The 25,719-nt window shown below is 30.8% G+C and overlaps 1 long non-coding RNA gene across 2 annotated transcripts; it reads right to left on the bottom strand.

The window, feature by feature from the left end:
* Positions 1–19,733: 19,733 nt before the first annotated feature.
* LOC126725003 (uncharacterized) lies at positions 19,734–24,361 on the bottom strand. Of its 2 annotated transcripts, none has more exons than XR_007655237.1 (7): positions 24,246–24,361; positions 23,171–23,285; positions 22,187–22,291; positions 20,559–20,658; positions 20,400–20,456; positions 20,230–20,271; positions 19,734–20,073 (listed from the first exon to the last, which is right to left on the bottom strand). It is a non-coding gene; the product is annotated as an uncharacterized LOC126725003 (long non-coding RNA). The 2 variants fall into 2 exon arrangements; XR_007655236.1 differs by having other exon boundaries at positions 22,187–22,280.
* Positions 24,362–25,719: the final 1,358 nt, after the last annotated feature.

The raw sequence follows: 25,719 nt of genomic DNA, 5'->3' as shown, positions 1-25,719 counted from the left end.
GGCTTTTTTCTTTTATTTTTTGGTGACTTGTTGATCAATAATTTTGCATTGTTATCCTAAGTGCACCAAAAATTTTATGTAATAAAGGCTATATGCAGTTGTCCAAATTCGGTGACTTGTTGCCTCTTTCAGGTAGTGGTGATGCAATTGGAGACTACCAGCTCCTGATAATATTTGTGTTGTTTTGAGAATATCCTATCTAGTTTTTTGTTTGAAAATTTTTTGCTGAAAGTTATTAAAATATATTCCTAACTTGAAAAAATTTTAAAAAGAAAGAGAATACAAGAAAAAAAATGTGATTTTAAAAGTTGTATATGAAAACTAAAAGTTAAAAACTAAGTTTATAAGCTCATGCCAATTAAACACTATAGAGCGATTTTTCAAAAAAAAAACAAATCATTTTTTTTATGAATAGAGCCTGTTTGGTAACTAAGTTTGAATAAGGTATTTTGGGTATTTTTGATATACATGTGAGTGAAAAAATATGTTAAAATATGTATAAATATGTTTAAAATGTGAAAAATATGTGTTGAGTGGGATAACCATTCGGTTTGTTGACTTAAGAAACCAAAATGTCTTTCACGTAGCTGCGAAATGATTGTTCTTTATTCTTATCAAAGTTTTTAAGACTTTGACACTTTGATTATTTTTGTTTTTTTGTTGTCTGTGACGTGTTTTGCAATGGCACTCTCGTTCCTCTATTTTTCTGCAAAGTTTTTGATAATTGTTTGAATAAGGACTTTTTCCCATGAGCATGTTGTATTGTATATGGCTTTGGACTAATCTTCCACACCTTGGATCATTTTTTTCGTTTTTATTGTATTGTACAAAAGTAAAATCTAATCTATGAAATACTGTTTATGCAATATTGGTTTGCACAAAAGTAAATTTTCATTTAAATTCTATTTCAAGGTTGATATCTCTACCCAATATTCTACTAGTGGATATAAATAGTATTTTAGGCATTGGATACTCATTACTCATAAGAGAGAGTAATGTAGTAGGATTTAGATCCTCTAGATTTTTTAAGGTACTCTATCAATAAATTTTCTTAAATCCTAACCACACTTTAGATTTAATGGTCTAAATTTTGCTATATCAGCATTCCATTAACAATATTCTTAAAGTAATAAAATAATATTGCAAACAAAACAATTAAGATTATTGTTAGTGGAATGTTGACATGACAAAATTTAGACCATTAAATCATTAAAGTATGGTTAAGATTTAAGAAAATTTATTTGGTAGAGTATCCAAAGAAATGTAGAAGATTTGAATTCAATGTGGGATGATTTCCTAGTTTCCAGGAATTGAGAGATAGTAATTATTGAGTACTCTCGGAGTACCATAAATATATACTCCTCTCTTTCACATAACTATGGGTCCCACTAGTTAAATTTATGGTGGGACTCACAATTCATATAAGAGAAAGGAGTACACATTTATAGTACTCCCGTAATATTCAATAATTTTCCCAATTGAGATATACTCATTAGCCAAATTTGGAGACATTTTATGAAGGTTTATTGTGTTGAGATTTTTTCAGTGCCAAAGTTTTCCGATATAATAAATTTAACCCCCAAAATAAAAGTATGCCATACTTTGAAATAAATTTAGTCACACTCAAGTACAATATTTAAAGGATTATCAGTTAAAAGAAACGAAGCTTTATTAATACTTATGCTAAACCGTAAAATGCGTTCTCTAAATTTAACAGAAATCCATTCAAGTCATCTAACTTTGCTTTGGTTTAATTGAATTTTCTATGTTTCAAATTTATTCAATTTATGCCTTTTGTCCAATTGTGTTAAAAAATTGCCATTAAGGCAATTAACTAAAGAAAAAAGATTTTTTGAGAAACAAATTCTCACGTAGAAAGTCTATCATATATATATATAAATATATATATATATATATATAATTTTATAGATTTTTTTTATCATGTGGGAAAAATATTGTTTTAATGGCATATTTTTAAGGAAATTGGATGAAATGTCTAAATTGAATAAATTTGAAATTTAGAGAACTAAATAAAACGAAAATAAAATTAGAAATCTGAATTGAATTTCAGTCAAACTTAGAGGGTGCATTTTGTATTTTAGCCTAATACTTATAACACACTCTTCACTACTTCACCTTTTGTTTTCTTATTTCCTCACTCTTGATTCTTGCTGTAGGGACACGATTCTCAAACGGCCCAACAATGACGTTGGACTCGCACGTGAAGGATCCCTCACAATAAGATTTGTAGAGAGTGGGCTTGAAAGGTTAGCGTTTGGTCACAGGGCGTTGGTCCAAACCGGACTTTAGGGAAACTCAGACAAGAAAAGGCTTCAGCCTAGATATCCAAGCTCTACAGCTTTGTAACTTGAGGGATTGGACTCCTCGGATTATGTCCGAGGAGCACTAATGTCTTTCTCCGGTTACCCGGCGGTGGGTTTTTCGTGGTGGTGTACATATATTGCTCGGGCATTCTCATCCCTGGAGTTTTTCCCAGGAAGTGAGATGGGGATCCCTTTCTGATTAGTTTATCTTCTCTTTTATACTAGCCTACGTTTGCTGTCCCTCGTCCACGTGTAGGGTCAACTTTTACGAGACTGATATTTGTCCCATCAATCTAATCCCAGAATTGGTGGGGATGGTAGATAAAGCCTAAGAATCCGGTTCTGTTAGGTGCAGAGTCTTATCAGTGAAGGGTATTAAGGACAACTTCCCTAAGATATTTTCTGATCTTTAGAGTTTGCCCGTATGCCACTTTCATCAATGAGACTTTGGGTCTGCCGAGGACCAAGCTGTCCTCGGCTGTATCCCCGGGCCATTTTGAGCTTCTTATTTTTGAGCTTGGGCCATGGCCTTCTTCGGTTTGGGCCTGTGGACTCCCCATAAGCAAGCGGGCCGAGCCCATAAATTATTGGGCCCCACACTTGCTATCTCAACACTCGTTCTTATTGGATGCTACCCTTCTTGGATACTTATATTTACAATATTTTTACAACACTTTTACAATAAATCATAGTAAATTGTTATTGATTTTAATTTAAATCCATCATTAAAATGATTTTTTTGCTCACTAACAACAACTAATTAAAACTTGTCATCTAAAATTTATTGTGAAAATGTTGTAAAAATATTATAAATAAGTAGCATAGAGCATTTCTCTACATAGAAATCAACATACACTATGCTTATAAGAGCATCTCAAATGGTGCAATTAAATGCATAAAAATCTCTATAATAGAAAATGATACCATAAAAATAGTCTCCAACGAACTCTCTGTATCCGGAATTTTTTTGGCTCATGAACAGTAACTCATCAAATCTGATGGCTACTGTTTATTCTTCAAATGTTTTTTTTTTCTATTATAATAATAAGGTATTGAATAAAAAAATGTTGAGAGATATGTAATTGTTAAAAAAAGAATAAATAATAAATGAAGAAATAATATTTAAATAAGATAGAGGATCTATTGAAAAGTGTATTTGAAAAAGTGAGTAGTTAAAAGGTAAAAGTTACTATTGATTCTATAAACAATACAAAAATTTATCTAATCTGCTAAATATGCTCTAAAATACATTAAAAAGTATATAACCTAAAAAGTAAAAGAAAGCTATCTTATAGTCTGCAAATGTTGAAAGGAAGAGGAGTCAACAAAAGCAAGTCTTTCTTCCTGTGCAGGAATAAAAAGCATTAAAAAGTCTGTAACCTAAAAAGTAAAAAAAAGCTATCTTATATAGTCTGCAAATGTGAGGAGTCAACAAAAGCAAGTCTTCTTCCTGTGGAAGAATAAAAAGCATTAAAAAGTCTATAACCTACAAAGTAAAAGAAAGTTATCTTATAGTCTGCAAATGTTGAAATGAAGAGGAGTCAACAAAAGCAACTCTTCTTCCTTGGGAACTTCCATCTCCACGTTATTAGGTTTCTTTGACAATGTGAAAGACAACCTACCAAATGCAAAGCACATGAAATTTTTTAAAGATAATTAATCTTATATACCGTCTTACACGTAACCGTGTAATGATTTTTCAAAGTTTGACTTATTGACCCATTGTTAAAATAGGATGTAATTTATGTTTGCGTGTCGAGTTCGTAACTCATGGGTTATTCTTTTATTTATTTATTTATATATCAAGTTTCATTTAAAAAAAAAGATATTTCCTACCATATCAATGGTTTTTTATAGTTTGAAATTTCTGAAAGAAGAAAAAAAGGATAGATACAAAAGAACAATAAAGAAGCAAAAGGTTTTATTCCAGAGAAAAAAAAAATGCAAAAAAAAATATTGTTACCTTTCGATAGTATTATGAGTTATTCTTTACATTGTAACTTATTATCTTTCATAAAAATGTATATAAGTAATTATATCAAGAAATAATTATATAATAAACTCCATAATTTGATATTATATTCAGGTTAAAATTTAAGGCTTAGAAGCACAAATAGTTACAATAATATGGCTTTAAATTATTATATAGAGTAATCATTTTATAAGTTTAACGAAAGAACGAATATAATTAGTACAACAAGCCTAACAAATTAACAGAATATAATGGTTATGCTAATCTTTTTATGGGCTTTTTTATTATTCAATGTTGCTTAAAATTGACATGAGTAGCCTTTTATTGTCCAGATTAGTCCTTATATATGTGTGTGTGTGATTTTCTTGGATGATATACCTGTATGTCTAACTTACAGGTTCTTAAGACCCAAGTTTAATATGTGATCAGAAAGCCTGTCAAAGGAGAATGGAACTACAAAGGAAACAAAACAAACAAGAAGGTGATAAAAAATATGATTTGCCTGAACCCATTATTCACAAAATACTCTCTGTCCTCGAGCCTAAAGATGCAGCCAAAACTAGGTTTCTATCAATAACTTGGCAACGTGCAATGGCTTCATTCCCTTGTATTCACTTGGATGAAAGTGATTTTACTGTACAGATAGTTATAGAGAAGAATTCAATAGGAATTGTTCAAAGACGTTGATTAGAGGTTCCGAACCCCCCAGATTTCATGAATATCATTTTTTGATAAATATGATGAGATTCTAACTTAATTTTTGTTGTCTATTCTATGATAATTGTTCTTATTTTAGACTTATTTGAGAATAAAAAATTTTACCAACTGAACTAATTAAAACTCATGATTTTATAAATATCATTAAATCTTAAAAAGTAAAAATCATTAAGTCAGCCTTTTCGTGTGTATCTTAAACTTTCAAATGGTAGCACTTGCCTATATTTATGCTGTCACCAAGACAATGAAATGCCATATTTATTTATTTTTATCATATTGGATATTTAGAAGTTTATATATATAGGGTCCGTTTGTATTGAACTTATTGTTGCTGAAACTGAAAACTAAAACTGAAAACATTATAGCAAAATAATTTTTAAATATGTAAATAGTATTGTGAAACCCATTTTTAATATTTTTTAATATATGAACAGTACTGCTACAGTGATGAACAGTGCATGAACCGTGACAGAACAGTGTATGAACAGTAAAAATTGTCTCATAAACAGTAAAATTACTGTTTATGAAAAAAAAAAAAAAAACTTAAAACGTGTTGCAAAACGTAGACGTAAGATTAAGTTGAATCTAAAAGCCCTCGTAGAGTTAAATCTTCCCTTCTCTTTCCAGTTTCCACACAAATCGGGTGGAAAGTGGAAACATCACGTAAAATGGTGTTACCCTTTAGTCCCTTATCTCTTTTTTCTTTTCTTTTTTTGTCTGCACTTTCCCTTCAATCAAACAAACAAAACAAAACAGTACCTTTTCCTTTTCAGTACTCTTCTCTTATTTCCTTTCAACCAAACGCTGTAAATAGAGATTCGATAAGATGTCAATTTCAATACGTAAATAATCAATGAGAAAGAAACAAGAGTCACCATACAATACATCTTGACTCCTTTTTCATTAAATGTTGGCACTTAAATTTCTGGGTCCCCCAGCACATGCTCTCTCTTGTCATTTTCGATTTACGTTTTACCAAACACATTCCAATAGGTCCGACAATTTGTGTATGGGCTGGATTTCATATTAGTAGAATGTGGCCAAAAAATGTCTTATCAAGGATGTGAATAACGATGTACTTTAAATATTATTTTATTTTTATGAATAATGATGATGTATTTTTTTTTTTTTTTTATAAAAAGGAAAATGAGAGCCTTTATAGCTATATTTCACTTCTAGGCAGGGAGCTGGCCGCAAGAGAGCCCAGCTGAAGGGAGCTTGCTAAGCCGTGTGAGAGTCACCTCTTTTTATCGAGTACACCCCTCACTAAGTTTACCCACCAACGGAAACCTGTGGAAAGTGGGACTCGAACCTAAGTGTGGTTGCACGAAGTACCCGAACCTTACCCACTCAACCAAGCCCCGTTGGTATAATGATGATGTACTTAAAAGATGTAAAACCGTGCATTTGTACTGGCAGATAATGAACGTAACACATTGCGTGAAACACGGATACAATGTATAAGAAAATCCTTATAACATTCACATTTATCTGTATATAACAGAAAAATGCAGAAAAATTTTATAGCATTCACATCGAATCACTGTACATTTGTACTGCCAGATAATGAACGTAACACATTGCGTGAAACACGGATACAATGGATAAGAAAATCCTTATAGCCAGTCAAAAAATCCTTATAGCATTCACATTTATCTGTATATAACAAAAAAATGCAGAAAAATTTTATAGCATTCACATCGAATCAGTATGTAATTGAAAAATGCCTAATATATATTTTTTTAAATGATCTACCTCATTCTAAGTATAATTATGTAAGCTTTTAAATTTATTAATAATTGTGTAAACTTGTCCTAATACTACATTCTACATTTAGTTGTTATTCATACTAATACTATTTATTTTGTATTTAGTTTTTTTTTTTTTTTACGTATCTCAAGAATGAGGGAAAATAATAGATGGTGGTTGTTATATGTGAAGAAAAAGAAATAATTTTAAAAAATGAAAAAAAAATGATATTTTTAATAAAATGTAGTTTAAAATAAATAATTTAATGTGGAGAGTTTTGAAATGTGAGTATCTACAATAGGAAAAGTATGTTCTTATGCTAAAATAGATAGAAATTTTTGCACGAGTTTATGTGAATGCTCTAGCCGTTCTATTCCAAATGCCATTTTAATATATCAAAATCTACTTTATCTATTTTTATACACCACTTTACAACACACCCTTCATTAAATCTTACATTCAACACATTAAAATAATAAATTCAACAAATTATAAAATTCATTTTACTCTACAACTCATAAACCCAATAAAAAATTATTTCACAACCCAAATCCACTGGCCACCATGACTACAACCCAAATCCAACTAAATTTACAACAAAAATCATCTCAAAAACCAACCAAAAAACAACCACAGATAAAAATTTAATAAACCCACCACCATTGGAGGAAAAAAAAAAACACAAAACTTGAATACCATCACTGCAACAATAAGTCGACCCACAACCACTAACCAGTAGCCAAAAGAGAGAGAGAGAGAGTCGCGAGAGAAGTAGAGAGCCCAAAGTGGGAGAGTGGAAGGGGCTTAGAGTGAGAGAGAGATCTAGATGGCGACTTGAGGTCAGCAGCGTGGTGTCGAGATCAATGGCAGTAAAAGAGAGAGAGAGAGAGGAAAGTTGATTAAAAAAAGAGAACAAAATTTTAGCATTTGTTCCATATTGTTTTAGTAGAACGGTACGGTTCATTCATGCCAAAAATTTTAGCATTTGGAACATGTGATGTGATTAATTCGTTTTTTGGTACTTAGTGTGCTAAATGCTAAAATTTTATCATTTAACACACTTAATGCTAGTGCTTTTAATAACTTGATATATTTAATCAAAATAAACACCACAAATTACTCTAGTCTTCAGTATAATGGATAGACAAATGCGCATTTTGAAGAATAGTCGGCTTGAAGAATGGATAATAGTGTTTTCTTTTTAACCGTTAAATCTTATGAAAATCAATTGCTATTAAAAGGTGTAACTTTTATATAGTTACACCAGGTGTAACTTGAACCCTTTTTTTTTTCTCCCTCTCTCTCTCTATATATATATATAGGACATGGTGAAAATAAAGGTTTTGGAAGGAGCTAGCATATATAAATATTTGAATATACATTTATACATAAATAATTTACGATGTGGAGTGTTCACGAAAGGGGCTTAGCATGAATAAATGGACTAGATATATGTGCACGATATTTTCTAACGAAAAATATGATGTGTGCCCTACGTTTCAACTATCAAGGTCTAGAGCAACTCAGATCAGATTATAGACCCACACGAAGACTGTACACATTGACCAAGTTTATGAGTAGATACAATAGGTGTAATGTGAAGGGCATTTTGACAACTAGCCACTTTAAGTTCAAATTTAATAAAAGATGAGTATTGTCTCTATAAATAACTTTAACTTCAAATTTTCATTTTTCTCCAAAAAAATAAAAAATAAAAATAAATAGAAGGGTTCAAATTTGATAAAATATGAGCATTGACTATATAGATAAAGTAAATGGTAAGTTAAAACATTTATTAATTATCCTGTTAAAAATGACTTTATTTTGGAACATCTCAAAATAGAATATAAAACTACTAACAATTTATTAATTGACTTGTTAAAAATGACTTCATTTTTTTTTTTTTTTTGAGAAATTGTTCTAATAAAAACATACTTTATAACAATTTGTGGGACACAACCCACACATTTTTTTCTAATAAAAATAATTATTACCCTAAAATTTTGGGGAACTTTTATAATGGGGCCTTACCGCCTTAGGGAATGGCTTAACTAATTAGTCTAAAAGCCAGCCCTTTTCATATACCATAAATCATAATATATTAAATCAATATAATATGTTTTTTTTTTTACTAGTATTGTTCTTAGGACAAAACCTAAGTAAAACACCTTAAACATAGTACATTAAAATTTAAACACATTATCGTTTTGACCAATAAAACACAAATAATATTTTATTTTATAGGAAAAAATAAGAAAAATTTATTATAAAACAAGGACAATTAGTTCCGAATTGGTTTGAGAACCAGTACACCCATATGTTTGAATTTGATTGAGTATATAGTGAACGGCACTTATTCTTGTATAAATGATCAATTCTAATTAATTTATTGAAAATCCAAAATCGATCTAAAAAATTTCGGGGCTAATACTTAGATGTTGCTGTTCCAGTATCATTCTTTTTTTTTTTTTTTTTTTTTTTTTTTTTGGGTGAAAACTACCGGTATCGTTCTTAAATTGCAGTAATATTGCCCCTAATCTAAAGGCGATAGGACAAAGGCAACAAGTGAATTGCCCTCCTGTTCAAAGCCATGGTTGTTGTGCACATGGGTGGGTACCATTTTGCATTTAGTTTTGACGTGTGAATTCAGTTTTTTCACAATTAGGTCTATGGATTGGTGGTTGAATTCATAAAATATTATAGGTGGTTGGGTCCATAATCAAATATATCATATTCTTGGTGGGCTCAAGTAATGTGTTTTAAAACCAAAGACTTAAAAAAGAACAAAAGAGTAAATGTAATCACAATTCACGTTGATGGAAGATGTCTTCCATAACAGATTTGACTTATTCTATTTATGAAGATTATTTTTTAATGCCATAGCATGTGAAAAAGGTTAACAATTTTTCTGTACGAGCATTAGCTACTGATAATATTTGTATTGTTTTGAGAATATATATATATATATATATATATATTTTAATCATATTTTCTACGAATACTTTGACTTGTTGACTCCAAACCGTCTTACACGTAACCGGGTGATGATTTTTCATTTTGTATCATACTCTTGATTTGTTGACTTTGTTTTGTCTATTTTCCTATGTGTACCGCCATTTTCACTTGCGCTTAAACTTTTAGGCACTTCTCAAATATAATATTATAAGAAAAAGTTAACAACAGTTCTTAAGAGCATCCGTAGCAGATGTTTCAAAAATTATGTCATTTTACCACATTAAATGTCTACTTTATTATTTTACCACATTATTTTACAACATCCTATTTATCAGATGTTTTATAATTCAATTCTATACATTAAAATAATATTTACTACACATTAAAATAATATTTACTACTCATCAACACAATAAATAAACAACAAATAATATACCACATATCTTCCATACCGTGGCAAATTTGCCACGGTACTGTTCAATGTTGCAAAAAAAAAAAAACCATATCCCACATCTGCTAAATGGACTAAAATTGGGTTTGGTGTGGGATATGTGCCAAATATTTAGCATTTGGCACATACCCCACATCTAGTGTGGGTGCTCTAATACATTCATTTAGAAATTATTTTTAGAAGTTTTTTTATAAGAAAAGAAAAAAATAATTAACTCTTTTTATGGTTTTTTTTTAATTTTTTTTATTTATTTCTTGTTAAAGTGATACTGAAACTTTTTTAATATAATAGCGGATAATTTTTGCCCAGAAATTATTCGATTTTGATGAAAGTCTTTCATAAAAGCAAATTGTCTTTCCAAGTGGTTCTTCAAGACTTTGATTGCTGGCTTTTTTTTCTTTTTTCTTTTATTTTTTGGTGACTTGTTGATCAATAATTTTGCATCGTTATCCTAAGTGCACCACAATTTTTATGTAATAAAGGCTATATGCAGTTGTCCAAATTCGGTGACTTGTTCACTTGTTGCCTCTTTCAGGTAGTGGTGATGCAATTGGAGACTACTAGCTCCTGACTTGTTGATTGTTCTTTATTCTGTATCAAAGTTTTTGTCTGTGACGTGTTTCGCAATGGCACTCTCGTATCTCTATTGTTCTGCAAAGTTTTTGATAATTGTTTGAATAAGGACTTTTTCCTACGAGCATGTTGTATTGTATATGGCTTTGGACTAATTTTCCACACTTTGATATATTTTTTCGTTTTTATTGTATTGTACCAAAGTAAAATCTAATCTATGGAATACTGTTTATGCAAAATTGGTTTGCACAAAAGCAAATTTTCATTTAAATTCCGCATTAAATGACATGATTGCTGGCTTATTCTATTTCAAGGTTGATACTTGTACCCAATATTCTACCAGTGGATATAAATAGTAATTTAGGCATTGGATACTCCTTACTCGGCAAAAATGGGGTTTTACTCCTTTTTCGCAAACTTTCCAGTAAAATACCCCATGTCTGAAATTATTTAAGGATATGTCCCTATTTTGAAATTCGATTTTTAGAAAATTGAGTTTCAAATGTAAAACTCGATTTTTGGACAATCGAGTTATAGTAAAATTGAACTTAGGAAAAAAAAAAAATATCTAGAACTCGAGTTCATGAAACTCAATTTCCACTTGAATATTTTCAAGGAACTCGAGTTTCATGAACTCAAGTTCCACAATTTTTTTTTTTTTAATTTTTAGTTTGCTATAACTCGATTGTCCAAAAATCGAGTTTTAAATTGAAACTTAATTTTTAGAAAATCGAGTTTCAAAACAGGGGCATTTCCCTAAATAGTTTCAGACTGAGAGCATTTTGTTGGAAGTTTTGGCAAAAAGGACAAATGTCCATTTTGGCCCTCATTACTCATTAGAGAGAGTAATGTAGTAATTTTTGTACTCACTACAAAACATGCGGGCTATAGCCACATTTTCGGCTTAAACTATTAACCTATAGCCACGTTTTTTGGTTAGGTGCTATTGCCTCATTTAGAAAACATGGCTATAGGACTAAATTTGGAGACCATTTATGAACGTTTATTGTGTTGAGATTTTTTTGGTGCCAAAGTTTTTCCAATTTAATAAATTTAACTCCCAAAATAAAAGTATCACATACTTTGAAATAAATCTAGTCACACTCAAGTATAATATTCAAAGGGTTATCGGTTAAAAGAAAAGAAGCTTTATTAATACTTAGGCTAAAATGTAAAATGCATTCTCTAAATTAGACAGAAATTCATTTAAGTTGTCTAACTTTGCTTTGATTTAATTGAGTTTTCTATATTTCAAACTTATTCAATTCATGTCTTTTGTCCAGTTGTGTTAAAAAATTGCCATTAAGGCAATTAACTAAAGGAAAAAAGATTTTTTGAGAAACAAATTCTCACGTAAAAAGTCTATAATATATATAACACTTTTACAATATTTTTGTAATATTTTCACAATAAATCATAATAAATTGTTATTAATTTTAATTTAAATTCATCATTAAAATTATTTTTTCCTCACTATAATAACAAATAATTATAATTTATTATTTTAAATTTATTATAAAAATATTATAAAAATATTATAAATATATATTATATAGCATTTCGCTACATAGAAAATAACATACACTACGCTAAAAAGCATTAAGAAGTCTATAAATTAAAAAGCAAAAGAAAGCTATCTTATGCCCTGCAAATGTTGAAAGGAAGAGGAGTCAACAAAAGCAAGTCTTCTTCCTGTGGAGGAGTAAAAAGCATTAAAAAGTCTATAACCTAAAAAGCAAAAGAAAGCTATCTTATAGCTTGCAAATGTTGAATGAAAGAGGAGTCAACAAAAGCAAGTCTTCTTCCACATCATTAAAAAGTCTACAACCTAAAATGCAAAAGAAATCTTCAAAACCAAAAAAAAAAGAGAAAGTTATCTTATAGCTTGCAGAATTGTTTGTCCCACCGAATATCGAATTTGTCAAATCATAAATTATTATTTTATCTTTTTATTTATATGTAAAGTTTCATTTAAAAAAGATATTTCCTACCATATCAATGTTTTTTTATAGTTTGAAATTTCTCAAAGAAAAAAAAAGGATAGATACAAAAGAACAATAAAGAAGCAAAAGGTTTTATTTCAGAGAAAAAAATGCAAAAAAATGCAAAAAAAAAAAAAAATTGTTACCTTTCGATAGTATTATAAGTTATTCTTTACATTGTAACTTATTATCCTTCATAAAAATGTGTATAAGTAATTGTAAGAACACAATTTGTAACGACCCATAATAATGTTGGGGTCGCACGTAAAAAGACTCAAACAATATCATTTATAGAGCGTGGATTTGAAAAGCTAGGCCTTGGTCACCAGACAGTGGTTTTTTCGTGGTGTTCATACATAATTAAATCGTGTTCGCTCTAGGAGTCTTTCTCCTGGAGGCGGGCTAGGAGGCTCTGGTTTTTGGCAATTTTTCCCAGCCCCCTCTCTTGGTGCATCAACCTTCACATTATATAGCCCTTCTTGGTTGATCTTACCCCTCCACTTGTTGATCAGGCAGGTGCATACTTCAGTACCCGTCCCATCATCTGTCCCTCCTTGCTTTTTGTTAGTTGCGATGATCGAAGTCACCCTGTCCAGGTGTCTTTTCTCATTAACATGGTTAGGACGTTGGCGGGTGCATTTAATGCGGAGGGGACGTATTTACCCTGAACCAGTTTCACACCGTACCCCCACGTGGGTCCCATTCTACTCGCATCTCCCTTAGGGGGTTTTTTGGGAGCAGCCTTCATCGAGACGTTGCTCTTCCCCTTGAAGTCTTGGAGTGCCGAGGACAGGGTCATCCTCGGCTGTTCCCCTCGACACTTCGACCTTTCCCCATTCGTCCTCGACAAATACCCTCCTCGGCACGGGCCCCGGGCCCTAATAGAGTGTGGGCCGGATCATAAGTTCCCTGGCCCCATAGTAATTATATCAATAAATAATTATATAATAAACTCCATAATTTGATATTATATTCAGGTTAAAATTTAAGGCTTAGAAGCACAAATAGTTACAATAATATGGCTTTAAATTATTATATAGAGTAATCATTTTATAAGTTTAACGAAAGAACCAATATAATTAGTACAACAAGCCTAACAAATTAACAGAATATAATGGTTATGCTAATCTTTTTATGGGCCTTTTTATTATTCAATGTTGCTTAGAATTCACATGAGTAGCCTTTTATTGTCCAGATTAGTCTTTATATATTTGTGTGTGATTTTCTTGGATGATATATCTGTATGTCTAACTTACAGGTTCATAAGACCCAAATTTAATATGTGAGCAGAAAGCCTGTCAAAGGAGAATGGAACTACAAAGGAAACAAAACAAACAAGAAGGTGATAAAAAATATGATTTGCCCAAACCCATTATTCACAAAATACTCTCTGTCCTCGAGCCTAAAGATGCAGCCAAAACTAGGTTTCTATCAAAAACTTGGCAACGTGTAATGGCTTCATTCCCTTGTATTCACTTGGATGAAAGTGATTTTACTGTATAGATAATTATAGAGAAGAATTCAATAGGAATTGTTCAAAGACGTTGATTAGAGGTTTTGAACCCCCAAGATTTCATGAATATCATTTTTTGATAAATATGATGAGATTTTAACTTAATTTTTGTTGTCTATTCTATGATAATTGTTCTTACATTAGACTTATTTGAGAACAAAAAATTTTACTAACTAAACTAATTAAAACTCATGATTTTATAAACATCATTAAATCTTAAAAAGTAAAAATTATTAAGTCAGCCTTTTCGTGTGTATCTTAAACTTTTAAATGGTAGCACTTGCCGATATTTATGCTGTCACCAAGACAATGAAATGCCATATTTATTTATTTATTTATTTTTATCATATTGGATATTTAGAAGTTTATATATATATATATATATATATATATATATAGAGTTAAATCTTCCCTTCTCTTTCCACACAAATCGGGTGGAAAGTGGAAACATCACGTAAAATGGTGTTACCCTTTAGTCCTCTCTTTTTTCTTTTCTATTTTTGTCTGCACCTTCCCTTCAATCAAACAAACAAAACAAAACAGTACCTTTTCCTTTTCAGCACTCTTCCCTTATTTCCTTTCAACCAAACGCTGTAAATAGAGATTCGATAAGATGTCAATTTCAATACGTAAATAATCAATGAGAAAGAAACAAGAGTCACCATACCGTACATCTTGACTCCTTTTTCATTAAATGTTGGCACTAAATTTCTGGGTCCCCAGCACATGCTCTCTCTTGTCATTTTCGATTTACGTTTTACCAAACACAGTCCAATAGGTCCGACAATTTGTGTATGGGCTGGATTTCATATTGGTAGAATGTGGCCAAAAAATGTCTTATCAAGGATGTGAATAACGATGTACTTTAAATATTATTTTATTTTTATGAATAATGATGATGTACTTTTTTTTTTTTTTTTTTTGATAAGTTATAATGATGATGTACTTAAAAGATGTAAAACCGTCCATTTGTACTGGCAGATAATGAACGTAACACATTGCGTGAAACACGGATACAATGTATAAGAAAATCCTTATAGCATTCACATTTATCTGTATATAACAGAAAAATGCAGAAAAAATTTATAGCATTCACATCGAATCACTGTGCATTTGTACTGCCAGATAATGAACATAACACATTCCGTGAAACACGGACACAATGGATAAGAAAATCCTTATAGCATTCACATTTATCTGTATATAACAAAAAAATGCAGGAAAATTTTATTGCATTCACATCGAATCAGTATGTAATTGAAAAATGCCTAATATATATTTTTTTTAAATGATCTACCTCATTCTGAGTATAATTATGTAAGCTTTTAAATTTATTAGGAATTGTGTAAATTTGTACTAATACCATTCATTTTGCATTTAATTGTTATTCATACTAATACTATTTATTTTGTATTTAATTTTTTTTTTACGTATCTCAAGAATGAGGGAAAATAATAGATGATGGTTGTTATATGTGAAGAAAAAGAAATAATTTTAAAAAATGAAAAAAAATGATATTTTTAATAAAATGTAATTTAAAATAAATAATATAATGTGGAGAGTTTTGAAATGTGAGTATCTACAATAGGAAAAGTATGTTCTTATGCTAAAATAGATAGAAATTTTTGCACGAGTTTATGTGAATGCTTTAGCCGTTCTATTCCAAATGCCATTTTAATATATCAAAATCTACTTTATCTATTTTTATACACCACTTTACAACACACCCTTCATTAAATCTTACATTCAACACATTAAAATAATAAATTCAACAAATTATAAAATTCATTTTACTCTACAACTCATAAACCCAATAAAAAATTATTTCACAACCCAAATCCACTGGCCACCATGACTACAACCCAAATCCAACTAAATTTTCAACGAAAATCATTTCAAAAACCAACCAAAAAACAACCACAGGTAAAAATTAAATAAGCCCACCACCATTGGAGGAAAAAAAAAACACAAAACTTGAATACCATCACTGCAACAATAAGCCAACCCACAACCACTAACCAGGAGAGAGAGAGAGAGAGAGAGAGAGAGAGAGAGAGAGAGAGAGAGAGAGAGAGAGAGAGAGAGAGAGAGTGGAAGGGGCTTAGAGTGAGAGAGAGATCTAGATGGCGACTTGAGGTTAGCAGTGTGGTGCCGAGATCGATGGCCGTAAGAGAGAGAGAGAGAGAGAGAGAGAGAGAGAGAGAGAGAGAGAGAGAGAGAAAGTTGAATAAAAAAAGAGAACAATTTTAGCATTTGTTCCATATTGTTTTAGTAGAATGGTACTGTTCATTCATGCCAAAAATTTTAACATTTGAAACATGTGATGTGGTTAATTCGTTTTTTGGTACTTGGTGTGCTAAATGCTAAAATTTTATGATTTAACACACTTAATGCTAGTGCTTTTAATAACTTGATATATTTAATCAAAATAAACGCCACAAATTAATCTAGTCTTCAGTTTTTTTCCCCTCCCCTCGATATTATAGGGGGTATAAGAAACTCAAGATGGCAAGGTGAAAAATTGGATCTAAAATTTGATGACAGTTTCCCTTAAATATGCTTCTGTAGTTCCTAATCCTTAACTAAAGGATTTCTAGGCAATTTTGCAAGCTAGGAATGGCTAATGAAACTCAAAGAAAGAGTCTTCTTCTTCTTCTTGGAGTATAGTAACCCAAAGAAATGCTTAATCACTCATCATGACTAAAAGCTAGATTTGAAAAAGAAAATAATATAAGAGAGACCAAAGAAAATGATTGCTTTAGATAAAATGTGTCCCTTGCAGTTTTTACTGTCTCAAAAGAGAATATCTATTGGGATCCTGAAACTCATCTTGGTTCATTTAGACCTACAAAGTATGCATAGTTACAAAAAAATTCGTCATGATTCATTTAGACTTTCCGACAAGTCCTGTCATTTTTTCAAAGATGGCTTGACACCATTTTATTTGAAAGTTGAAATGCAGCCCTCAACTTGGCATAGAATTAAAATTTAGAAATTTAAATAAACGGACTTTAACAATAATATAAATATACATTTTTTCCTAAATTTTCTATTACAGAACTAAAGGGGAGAGAGAGAGAAGAATGGATAGACAGCTGTGCATTTTGAAGAATAGTCAGCTTGAAGAATGGATAATAGTGTTTTCTTTTTAACCGTTAAATCTTATGAAAATCAATTGCTATTAAAAGGTGTAATTTTTATAGAGTTACACCAGGCGTAACTCATGGTGAAAATAAAGGCTTTGGAAGGAGCTGCCATATATAAATATTTGAATATACATTTATACATAAATAATTTACGATGTGGAGTGTTCATGAAAGGAGCTTAGCATGAATAAATGGACTAGATATATGTGCACGATATTTTCTTACGAAGAATATGATGTGTGCCCTACGTTTCAACTATCAAGGTCTAGAGCAACTTCAACTCAGATCAGATTATAGACCCACACGAAGACTGTACACATTGACCAAGTTTATGAGTGGATACAATAGGTGTAATGTGAAGGGCATTTTGACAACTAGCCACTTTAAGTTCAAATTTAATAAAAGATAGTATTGACTCTATAAATAACTTTAACTTAAAATTTTCATTGTTCTCCAAAAAATAAAAAATAAAATAAAATAAAAGGATTCAAATTTGATAAAATATGAGCATTGACTATATAGATAAAGTAAATGGTAAGTTAAAACATTTATTAATTATCTTGTTAAAAATGACTTTATTTTTGAACATCTCAAAATAGAATATAGAACTACTAACAATTTATTAATTGACTTGTTAAAAATGACTTCATTTTTTTTTTTTTTTTTAGAAATTGTTCTAATAAAAACATATTTTATAACAATTTGTGGGGCACAACCCACACATTTTTTCTAATAAAAATAATTATTACCCTAAAATTTTGGGGAACTTTTATAATGGGGCCTTACCGCCTTAGGGAATGGCTTAACTAATCAGTCTAAAAGCCAGCCCTTTTCATATACCATAAATCATAATATATTAAATCAATATAATATTTTTTTTTACCAGTATGGTTCTTACGACAAAACCCAAGTAAAACACCTTATACATAGTACATTAAAATTCAAACACATTATCGTATTGACCAATAAAACACACAATATTTTATTTTATAGGAAAAAAAATATATTATAAAACAAGGACAATTAGTTCAGGATTGGTTTGAGAATCAATACACCCATATGTTTGAATTTGATTGGGTATATAATGCACTGCACTTAAGGTATTGTACATAAATTTTGCCCTTATTCTTGCATAAGTGATCCATTCTAATTAATTTAGTTATTAAGAATCCAAAATCGATCTAAAAAATTTTGTGGCTAATACTTAGATGTTGCTGTTCCAGTATCATTCTTTTTTTTTTTTTTTTTTTTTGGTGTGAAAACTACCAGTATCGTTCTTAAATTGCAGTAATATTGCCCCTAATCTAAAGGCGATAGGACAAAGGCAACAAGTGAATAGCCCTCCTGTTCAAAGCCATGGGTGTTGTGCACATGAGTGGGTACCATTTTGCATTTAGTTTTGACATGTGAATTCAGTTTTTTCACAATTAGGTCTATGGATTAGTGGTTGAATTCATAAAATATTATTGGTGTTGGATCCAAAATCAAATATATCATATTCTAGGTCGGCTCAAGTAATGTGTTTTATTTACTCAAAAAAAGAAAAAAAAAAGTAATGTGTTTTAAAACCAAAGATTTAAAAAAGAACAAAAGAGTAAATATAATCACAATTCACGTTGATGGAAGATGTCTTCTATAACAGATTTGACTTATTCTATTTATGAAGATTATTTTTTAATGCCATAGCATGTGAAAAAGGTTCACAATTTTTCTGTATGAGCGCGATAAGCTTAGGGAAAAAAAAAAAAAAAAAAAAAACGAAATTATTGTGATTAGAGCCATCGGCCATGTGAAAAATATAATAATGAAAGCATGCATGCTAAAGGTCCATTGGGCCTATTGCGGTGGGCCAGAAACTCCGCCAGCCTTGCGGTGCTGCAATAGGTCTATTGCGGCAGTAACCAAAAATGCCGCAATAGATCGTCCATATAGCGGTGCTTTTGACCTATTATGGCGGGCAAAAAACCACCGCCGTTTGAGATTACCATTCGTGTTTAGCGGCAGGTATCCCGCCGCTATAGGGTTTATTAAACAACAGACCCAACTCACCTTTTAGCAGCGGTTACACCCTATGTTTGAAGCTTTAACGGCAGGCTATAAATGCAACAACAGACCCAACTCACCTTTTAGCAGCGGTTACACCCTATGTTTGAAGCTTTAACGGCAGGCTATAAATGCCACTATAAGGCTTCGATTATAACATAATTTTAGACCTTTAGCAGCGCTTTTTCCCACCACTATAGGTTACATTTAATAAAAAATAAAAAACCAGTCCCATGACAAACCATCTGTAATAATTTTAGTTCTACTAAAACAATACTACAAATGTAACTAATTAACAACACCACAAATGTCTCCAAACTAACATTATATTAACACAAAAATATATTATCAAATACATAACATTGTCTATAACCATCATCAAAGTTCCAAGCTAATACCACAATCAAAGTTCCAAAGTGTTTAAAAATATCCTTCAACACTTCCAAAAAAATGCGGTAAAACTAGAAATTCAATGCAATACACACACACTAAGTGACCCTATTGTAGCCAACTAGTTTAGCATAAAAGAAAAATATCCTATATAAGCATACCTCAGATTTCGTAGTCACCACCAAAACAAGTAAAATAACTTCTGTGGAAAATCAGTTGACTACTTGACTCCACCACCAGTTGACTCCTAATGTGAGCCTATTTATGTAAGATTTTTACAAATCAGTGAATTGCAAAGCACAAATAAGTATTAATTTTATAACCAAGTTTGCAACTTTATTCACAAAGCTACAATTTTGTAACATAAAACCAGCTTAGCAATCAAATTTATGGATATAACTAAGAGATCCTTACTTGTGTTTTCTCCTTTGAAGCACTATTCATCGTAATCAAAACCTGTAATTACAGTTTAGGAACTCAAAATTTCAACTTCATTTCCATAAACCTCTCAATTCAATAACAAACACTGAAACACACTCACACACATGTATATGTACAAGCATGCTACACCAAATAATATATACCTTCATAATGTTTGAACTAACACTGTCAAGTTCATATAAACGGCATATCTCTATAATCTGCATAAAAATATATGCAACTTGAATCAATCACAAATATCTCCGTCAAATTATAGGACACTAAAATCCAAAAAACCTTACATTGAAAGGTGAATCAATTACCTTAAGCAATACTTGATTATTTTGAACAGGTTGCTTGCTTAATAAAATCTAGCAAACCCATTCCCTGCTTTATGCATGACGCCAAATAAATTGGAGCTATCTGAAAACATAGGAACATCAAACTTTATGAGGATTACTTGAGATGAGCACATACACTAGTTCAAATAAAAAAACAAAAAAAAAAAGCACCTAAGAAGAGATACTGATAGACATGTTGATTAATAGCCAATCATAAGTCAACTTTTACAGTTGACACACACACATGCGTGCAAAAACTAAAATGATATGATATTTTACAAGGTTACAAATTATAGATGGTTACAAATGATATTTTACAAGTCAACTTTTACAGTTGATACACACACTGATAGATGGTTACAAATTATGTTATGATACAATTCAACAGGCAAACTAAGCAATAATACGGTTGAAGTCCAAGGGACATATAGAACAGAGATTTAAATATCTAGTGTGTGCCATTTAGTAGCATTTAGTTCCATCACTTTGAGCAACTGAATCAAAAAATAATTAATAAATTATAGATACTAAGCACGTATTTAGATGCATTTGCTCTTGGCAATGGATGAAGCATGATAACACTATTCACAAATCTTAATCCCAAGTCAGCCTCAAGAACCCTCCACTTATAGGCCCTGTTTGTTCAGCATAAACCTTTTGCACAAAATGTTCCACTTTCATGTGTTTGAGGTGCTTGAAAACATTTTGGTTGACCACAGAAAAGCAATCAAAGAGTCAAGATAAGTCATCCAAGGAGGGGGAAAAAAGTCCCTCAAAGTTGGTCTTGCGTATTCCTCCTCCCCACCCCCCAATCTCCATTTTTGCCCAACCCCCCCTCTATGCTGCCTCACTTTTTTTCCCAGATATCTCTGTCAGTTTTTCTTTGGGTTTCTCTTAATATTTTTATTTTGCTATACATTTCTTGATTATTTTTCTTTCTTAAGTAACCAAGATATATTGAGATCTACAAATTCCTTGGTTATGCCTTATGTATGTATCTCTTCTTAAAATTAATTTTTAAGTTGATTTTTTCCTTCTTTCATATTGATATTTAAGTAGTGAATAAAAGTTTTTATAATTATATTATCAAATCATTAAAAAAAAAAAAAAAAGATTTTCCATATGAAGAAAATGCCGGAAAATGTTTCCAAAGTATTACCAAACTCTAGTAGAAAAGAAAAAGGCTCTTAATAATTTTTTTGATTATACATAATTATATAATTGCCAATACAAATTTAGCTATAACAAAAATTGAAAAAATACTTCCTTTTAATTGGAGACTCAAAAAAATCAGAAAATGTTACAAAATTTATATTAACTGCATTTAGTATTTCTTAGAGTTGCAACCAAATAGCAGAAAATAAGCAATTTTCCTTGAAATTTTTTTCAACTGAAAACTTGTTACGCTGAAACAAACAGAGCCTTCAGTAAATTTTTAGGAAGCCACTCCAATTGAACCAAAAAAATAAGTAATTCTATAATTACCCATACTGTGGTTCAGTCCAGTGACACAAATGGCCATTCCAAAAGAGCTCATTAAGATCAATTTTCAATAATAAACATCTGTAAGGGAAAAGAAAAAAAAAAAAAAAAAGCTCCTTAGGACATACTGTTTGCTCAGCATCTTTAATACCCTCAGCAGCAAAGGAAACTTAATCAAGATTGAATGTCTGATTGTACAGCATGTCCCGTTGTCCTTCATTCCTGTGCAGAGGCTTAATAGATTGTATAAATCATGGAGAAAATAACAACATATGGTCCAAGTTGTATTGCAAACTCATATACACATTCCTTTCAACAAAATAAATTAATTTAGATATCACAGAGAAAGAGGCTAATCTTCACTTTAACCATCTTATTAAATTGATTATTGACAAACCCATGAAGAACTCTTTAGGGATGACTTTTCTGCATGAATGTCCTTAGCCTACCTCTAGGGAACTATCAATATATTAATGCAAGTCTAGCAAGATGTAGTAAGTTTTAATACTGAAAGGGAACCCATAGTGGCATTAACACTGGTAAAAGACACCAAGGTATTGACACTACAAAACATAGCAACGTCACATGTTGTATTGATTTATTAATGTCGAAAGATATCATGTAATTGAACCAATGGTATAGATAAATTCCAATAATGTGAAAGTAATTAAGGGAAAGTAATTATTACAGTCCTTGAAAATTGCAACCAAGTACTTCAATAATTTAAAGCCAATGACATGAAAGTTTTTTTTTTTTTTTTTTTTTTGGACATAGGTATGCCACGTTGATAACAATCAAAGTGGCATATCCCATGTCCTCCAAAATTGCCTTGTTGATACTGTTCAAATCTGACTGACAAAGGGCAAAATTGCAACTTTCTAAACTTAAGGGACCAAATAGGAGGGATAAGTGGAAGACAAAATTTAAACTACACATACGCTTGGATCAACCAATTAGCATAAAATCGTGAAGCAATGAGTTATACCTTCAATGATAAACAAACCAAGGCAAAAGATACTTATTCATCATTAAATTGAAAATGCATTTACTAAAGCAACACCAAAAAATTAGGAATTAATAATTTCCAAGTAAAGATTCACTTGGACAAGTACCTGTGATGTCTACAAGTTTTGAAACCCATGAACAATTGTAGCACCGGAACCAAGACAAAAGATACCGACAGCAGATATCAAAGACCAAACAAATCTTTCCTTGGAATAGCCATAACTGTAATACAATTAAATAATAATTTCAGCACATAAATTAAACAAAAAGAATTAGAATTCGAATTTGGGTTTTCACTCTACATGTAAATGTGAACCTGTGCACATATGAGTGAAACTTTGAAACAGAAAACAAAAGTCACTGGCCACTCCATGCAATAATGTTAGAGGCTGTGTTAAAAAATAAGCCATTGGAATTAATAACATAAAAGATGTTCATTACTGTGTTCACTATTCTAGTCTGTATAGAATTCTATCCAATTTGATCAATTATTGAACTCAAGTATTCTAGTTAAGTGTTTTTGCTTTAAAAAAAAAAAAAAAAAAAAAGTGATGACTGGTTCTAGATGGAGATCTAAAGAAATATATGTAAAATTTTCGAGTAACATTGCAAAACTAATGACATGACAAAATGACCATCACTAATTTTATTCATATCAATGTAGTACTTCTATAAAAAATAAAAATAAAAATAAAAAAGCATGTAAATATAAATCTGAGACTAGACAATTTTATACATGTTACTGAATGTTGAAAATGGTGAAAATTTAAGATGCTGTTAATGGTGGGCAAAGCAATTTCAAAGATGCAACTTGAGAGAGGAACACCCCAATGTTGATTGTGAGCTCCTCTGACTTTTCGTCAAACCAAAACTCATTGGAAAGCAGGAAACTTGGAAACTAACACACACACACAAATCAATTATTCAAAAAGCCAACATACCCAAATCTCCAAAGCCCATTAAATAATTTCAAGTAACTATACCAGTATAGCTCTCCTACCCTAACAACAAAAACCATATTATACAAAAGCAATCGAAAAAACTAAGAAAAAAAAAAACCCAAAAAAAAAATCCCAGTTATTAAAAATTCAAAATTAACCTTAATCATTTCCTATAAGAACAAAAAAGAATGAAAGTTGAAAACTTTGTAGAAAATTTTAGAGGAAAGAGGGAAACCCTAACCTCTGAAAGGGACGTGGAAGTCAGGTCCGAAAGAGAAGGGGTAAGCAGAGCCGTTGGATCTGGGATCACCAGAGGAAGAGGAATCACCATTTGGGAGAAAAGAAAAGACATATTTATATGATGCCATTGCTATGGTTTTAAAATCTGAAATAAGAGTTTTAAAATTTTAAATAAATTATAAGCAAATTCAAGTTTCGAACTAGAGACCATTTGGGCAAAACACGTGCTGCACACCACTAAGCTAGTGATGCGAGTATGTAGGAAGGTTACATAAATAAATATATATTGATTAATTATATATATTTTATTACTATTTAAATAAATATAATTTAAAAAATATATAATAATTTATATTATAATATTTATAAATTAAAATAATTTATATTATAATATTTATAAATTATATATGTAGTTGCACGATTTTCCTGGCCCAACTTATATTGATGAGGCCTTGGCCCAAAGCGCAACCCACAATAAATATTTGTAGAGGATGGGTCAAAGAACTTAGCCTCAGTGAACTTGTTCGGTCTAATACATGGACAGTATTGTTTGCAAAAAGGAAATAAAAACACCAGAATGGATCTTTCTCAAGTATGATTTTATTTCTTTTTGTTCCTGATACAGTTCTCCCGTTCTCTTCTTTGAGGGACTTCATTACATTATATAGTTCTCTTCTTTTCATCTCAACCTTACACCTGTTGATCATCTAAGCATCCACTTGAGCACCTGTCCCATCAGACGCCCTCATCAGTCCCTTCGTGAGTTGCAGAGGCCAAGGCGGTACTGTTCAGGTGTCTTTTCCTCATTAATGCGGCCAAGAGGGTGGTTGGGGCGCAATTAATGTGGTGGTAGCTTTCCATGAGATATTTTGGATTTTATTCATTTTATATGTTGGGAGGATGAACTGAAATAGCTGGAGAGGGTTCCTCGTCTGGGATTCGTGATGTCCGAGGAGGAGTTACTCCTCGGACAGGTTTCCTTGGCGTTATTGGGATTGAGTAGTCTTCATACGTAGTTTCCCTTTGGACAGGACGCTCATCGGACGGGCCTGAATTTGGAATAGCCCATTATTTTTGGGCTGGGCCCCACAATATATATTATAATAATTTATATAAATTATATATGTTTTTAATTTATATAAAATATATAAATTATTATAGTAAATAAATTACCATTTTTGACTAGCAATTACGATTTTGTCATGCATTTTGTAATTGTACTTGAATCAAACACATCTATATATCTAAGTGAGTTAATAAATGCAAAATATTAAAAATCTAATATTAATAAGATATGAAATAAATTTAAAAAAAAAAAACAATTACATATACTCAATAAAAATCACAACACAACTTTCTCAAAAAAAAAAAAAATACCATACAACAAAAATTATCACAAGTTTTATCCTATTAAAAATTAAAAAAAAAAATTGATCATAGCTATTATATATTGAATTTATATAAGAATTTTAATA

The sequence above is a fragment of the Quercus robur genome, chromosome 5, assembly GCF_932294415.1.
Source record: "Quercus robur chromosome 5, dhQueRobu3.1, whole genome shotgun sequence".
Taxonomy (NCBI): domain Eukaryota; kingdom Viridiplantae; phylum Streptophyta; class Magnoliopsida; order Fagales; family Fagaceae; genus Quercus; species Quercus robur.
The sequence above is the reverse complement of the archived record's forward strand: the minus strand, read 5'-3'. Positions and strand labels throughout refer to the sequence as shown.